The following is a 6000-nucleotide window of genomic DNA, read 5'->3' as shown; positions in this document are numbered from 1 at the left end:
ATGACATTCAAATTTTTTGACTTTTTAATTATATAAATTAATAAAGCATATTTAAAGGCACAATTGTTCACCTCCATTTATTAATGACATTCTTGATTACTGTAAAAAGTTATGACTTAATTAAATTAATCAATATTATGATAGGTCATGACTTTTCAGCTTTATTATTATTAATAATTAGTTCTTTTCAGAAATTATTTTTTTACACCGACTTGGACAACAGATAATATATCTGTTGCATTAGATAAATCATCTGTTACAATAGATATATCATGATTTGCAACAAATACATAACCTGTTGCATCAGATAATATATCTGTTGAAACATATAATATATATTGTTTTAAAGAAATATATTATCTTCATGACATCCAAATTTTTTGAATTTTTAATTATATAAATTAATAAAGCAGACTTAAAGGCACAATTGTTCACCTCCATTTATTAATGACATTCTTGATTACTGTAAAAAGTTATGAATTAATTAAATTAATCAACATTCTGATAGGTCATGACTTTTCAGCTTGAAGCTTAGCTTTATAATTATTAAAATAATTAGTCCTTTCCAGCAATCGTTTATTTTTTACACTGAGTTGCACAATAGATTATATATCTATTACATCAGATAAATCATCTATTACAATAGATATATCATCCGTTGCAACAAATAGTTCAACTGTTGCATCAGATAATATATCTGTTGCAACATATAATATATATATCTTTTAAAAAAAAATTATCTTCATGACTTCCAAATTTTTTGACTTTTTAATTATATAAATTAATAAAGAAGATTTAAAAACAACAATATATCTGGTGATTTTTTTACAGTTTAAATTGTGTTTATCATTTATTTCCTTATTCTTTTCTGTGAAAAGAAATGACTTAATTATATCAAGCTGGCGGTGACTTAATCTTTCCATTTCTTTAATAACCATTTTTATTAATTGAGTTATGGCAACAGATTGTATATTTGTTGCATCAGATAACCCATCTGTTTCAACAGATATACCATCTGCTGCTATAAATGAGCTTTTTTTTATTTCTTCTAACTTATTCATAAGTCGCAACAGATGAGGAATTTGATGCATCAGAAGCATTTTTTATTTTTATTTGTTTGTTGAATGTGTTTAGACAAAAGTCACAGTCACGACTATTCATTAACTTTTTTCTTAAAAATCATATCATCATATATATATATATATCTTAATTAAATTAATCCAATGTTGTGACTTTTTTAAATTAAATAATCTTTCTTTTACGATTATAATATAATTTAGTTCCTTATTATTTATTAACGAACCATTTTTAGGAGAATTTCTCATCATGACCGCATCCCTAACTCCAACCGCCGACATGTTTTGAATAGAAAATAAATAGAATGATAATTAAATATTGAATAAGAATTAAAAATTTAAAATCGACCAAACCAAACATATACATGGATTTTTTTGAATCCCTTATAGGTAGATCGGATATAAAAAAGGAAAATACATACACTAAAAGAAAGATAAACATAACCTAATTATTATTATTTTTACTATTATTATTGTCAACCTGACAATTTTCATCCGGCAGCAGCATGGCCCTCCTCAGCCTTGCTCGGAAGTCGGTCAAATCCCTCTGGAGTTCATTAAACAGCCTTTGAAATTCCTGCAAGGACTCGATATGAACCTTCTTGTACGAATTTGGATCTTACATATTAGTATTGTAAGTATTGTAGAATGAATAAGAGTGAGTGAGGAGGTCGGAGGGACCTATTTATAAAATGATTGAGAATTGGAAGGGACTGGACTTAGTCAAACAAAAAGCCACGACTGTTCATATCCCTTAAAAGGAAAAATTACACAAATCTCATATTTAAGACACCACACCATATTACACAATATCCCTTAATGTTTTAAAAAATTACATAAAATTCTGGATTGATATTTACTAGTGATACATATGCTATATGTATCACAATTCAAAATTCCAGGATAAAATATAATTAGCAAACTATCTGAGATTTAATGCAATATTGCTGAAACTATCCGGGATTTATGTGTTGTGTGTGTTACTTAAATAATACTGGTGACTTTATTAATAAGTAAATTAGAAAAAAAATGAATCTAAATACAATATTTTATCTTTTTGTTGTATTCTGAAAGATAAAGATTGGTAATTTGTTGCAAAATATATTCCACCTGTCAAATAACTTATAACATATGGACAATCTGTTGCAATAGATGGATATATCAGTTTGCTTTTTCTTTAGTTGTGGCATCTGTTGCAACTTGCTAGTCATCTGTTTATTCAATTTCATCAAGAGCAATCGATTTTTCTAAACACTTCTTGGCCAAATTTAATTTTTTCTCTTGGATTGCTTCTCTTTTTTTCTTTGCATCCTTTAACCAAACTAAATTTTTAATATTGGATTGAGGGCAAAAATTGAATTTGAAGGCCAGCTTGAAGGATGCAAAGAAAAAAAGAGAAGCAGTCCAAGAGCAAAAATTGAGTTTGGCCAAGAAGTGTTTAGAAAAATCTATTGTTCTCGAAGAAATTGAATAAACAGATGATTAGCAAGTTGCAACAGATGCCACAGCTGATGGAAAATCAAACTAATATATACATCTGTTGTAACAGATTGTCCATATGTTGTAAGTTATCTGACAAGTAGAATATATTTTGCAACAGATTACCAATCTGTTTCTTTCGAAAATACAACAAAAAGATAAAATATTGTATTTAGATCCATTTTTTTTGATTTACATATTAATAAAGTCACCAGTTTTATTTAAGTACCACACCACATACAACACATAAATCCCGAATAATTTGCGTCAGATGTGGAGTCTGTTGCATCAGATATGGAGTCTGATGCAACAGATATGGAGTCTGTTGGAATACATAGCAGCCTTGCTGGTGGTTTGATTTGTTCCATCAGTTGCTCCATTTGTTACAACATCAAAAACAGCATAAACTACAAACAACAAATAAAAAATATCAACGACAAAGAAAACAACAACATTTGTTCCCACAACATCATCAACTACAAAGAAGCATACATCCTATGTCCAGCACCATCAACAACAAGGGACGGAGCCACATAGAGTCCTCCAGGTGCACGAGCACAGACTGAACTCATATCGAACTTTATATATGTATGTGGAAATAAAGAAAAAAACGTATATAATCTAATCAGTGAGCACCCATAGTAAGAGTTATTTGGTTAGCCTAGTTGTTGTTTATGGGTGCTTAAGATTATTTATTTCTTTTGGTCTTGAGTTCAATTCCCACTCAGCACATATTTTTTAAATTTTGGTAACCAACTCTTCTTTTTTTATTCACTTTAAACTTTTTATTTTTTTCTCCCTTACTCCTTGTGTTGATTGTTCGAACTCCACTATTTTTAAGCTAAGAAGCATCCACCATCTAAACCACACCACACCACAAGTTCCAATAATGTCAAACCCACCAACAACACTAACCCACAAGTTCCAACAATGCCCGCCTCACCAACAACATCAATAACAGCATCAACAATAAAGAAACAAATAAAATACATAAAAAAAATGATACTGCCAACAAGGCTTTTAAACTTCTCCCAACAGATGACTTTTTTTGCATCTTATAATAAAAATTCTCGGTATGTTTATTCAATAATTAAAAGTTCCTTCAAATTTTTTAAATAAATATAATATGGGAAATGGTAATTAAATAAATAAAAAGATGTAAATAAAGTTGCAAGAAGAAGACAAGAATGAAAGAGCAATAGTGAATCATATCATACAAAGTCAAAAAGGGGTCAAAACAACAATTTCAGTCGAGGAATATAAAATATGGATATTGATCGGTTTAAATCCGAACGAAAATTTTTAAGAAAGAGGAGAGAAAAAAAAGGTTGTGATAAACCTAAAGAGGATAGAAAGAAAAAGATGAGAGAGAGAGATTTAGGGCTGAAGGAGAGGAGAGGGGAGATGAGATAATTCTAATTTCTAGATGTACTACTCTTAATATTAAATAACTAAACAAAGAGTATTTATTCAAATTTATATTTGCAAAGCATAATTAATGAGGCTAATTTGGTAGTAAAATAAACCCCTAGTTAATATTTTCTTGATGGGTGTGCCAAGTTAATATGAAAAGGAAGAAGTATTAGGAGTTTCAATATTCATTAATTAATATTCACTAATAATTTGAGAGGAACGAGGAAGAAAATGGGTGACATTGAAAAGACAGGACAAGACTACTCCATGAGATTTTTGAATTATCCAAGAAACATTTTTTACCGCCTTTAGTAGTACTACTACTTTATCTACTAGGACAGTAGCTAGCTTTAAAATTAGAAGAAAACAAAATGATTTTCAAACAGATATGTCATCTGTTGCAACAGATTTAGATATCTGTTTGAGAAATCCCAAAATCTAAGTCATCTGTGACAACAGATGGAAATGTTATTTGATAACTAAATTAGAAACGTCATTTGTTACAACAGATATCAATATCTGTTTAAAATTTCCAAAACCTCAGTCATCCATCATAACAGATGCAAAATGTCTATTTGATAATCAAATAAGAAATGTCATCTGTTGCAACAGATGTTATTATCTGTTTGAAATTCTCCAATAGCTCAGTTGTTTGTTGCAACGAATTTCATTACAATTGATTTAGGATGAACTAAGGATGAAAGAATGAGCTCCTCATTAACTTAATGTTAAGATTAATAATAGTACCTACATCGATCTAGGTGGAATGAGGGATGAATGAATGAGCTCACAAGGTCAATTACAAATCCAATTGAGTCGTTCCATTTGCATAGTGTTAGTATTTCGTTCATCCCGACTTGAGTCATCGATCGATCACTCTGAGTTGAAATGTGTTCTCATTAACTTAATATTAAGATTAATAATAGTACCTATATTGATCTAGGTAGAATTAGGGATGGATGAATGAGAATAAATGGTCAACTACAACTCCAATTGAGTTTTTTGGCAATTATATGATAACACGGTACTGAATTCCTCCCGACAAGAGTCATCGATCGATCACTCTAAGACAAACTTATTCTTACTACCTCGTATGTTCAACTAATACCTTAATTGAATAATATAGGACTAGGGGTGAGTTATCATAGGGTCAACTACAACTTCAATTGAGTCTTTTGACAAATGCATGATGAGACGGGACTGAGTTCCTCCCGACAAGAGTTGTCGATCGATCACTCTGAGCCAAACCAATTCTTATTACCTAATATGTCCAACTAATACCTTAATTGATTAATCTAGGACCAGGGGTGAGTTCTCATAATGTCAACTATAATAGATGACAACGCCTATTTGATAATTTACAACAAATGGGTAATCTATTGCAACATATGACTCAATCCATTTGATAATTTACAAAAGATGGGTAATTTGTTGTAACAGATGACTTAATATATTTGATAGTTTATAACAGATATGTAATATGTTGCAACAGACTACATAATCTATTTGATTTGATCCAACAGAAAAAACATCTGTTGCAACAGGTTGAGCATTTGTTTATATATAATTCAATTGAGTTCATATGTTAGACTAATACCTTAATTGAATGTGAGTTCTCATAGGGTCAACTACAACTTCAATTGAGTCTTTTGTCAATTGTATGATGAAACGGTACTGCACTCCTCCCGACCAGAATCAGCGATCGATCACTCTGAGCCGAACCGATTCTTACTACCTCATATGTTATACTAATACCTTAATTGATTAATCTAGGACTAAGGTACTAATACCTTAATTGAATAATCTGGTACTAGGGATGAGTTCTCATAGGGTAAACTATCGATTAATCTAGGACTAGGGGTGAGTTCTCATAGGGTCAGCCACAACAGATGGCAGCACCTATTTGATAATTTATAATATATGGGTAATCTGTTGCGACATATGACATTCCATTTGATAATTCACAACAGATGAGTAATCTGTCGCAACAGATGACTTAATCTGTTTGATAATTTACATTAGATTTGTAATC

This window comes from Capsicum annuum, chromosome 12, assembly GCF_002878395.1.
Source record: "Capsicum annuum cultivar UCD-10X-F1 chromosome 12, UCD10Xv1.1, whole genome shotgun sequence".
NCBI lineage: Eukaryota > Viridiplantae > Streptophyta > Magnoliopsida > Solanales > Solanaceae > Capsicum > Capsicum annuum.
This window is presented reverse-complemented; position numbering follows the sequence as displayed.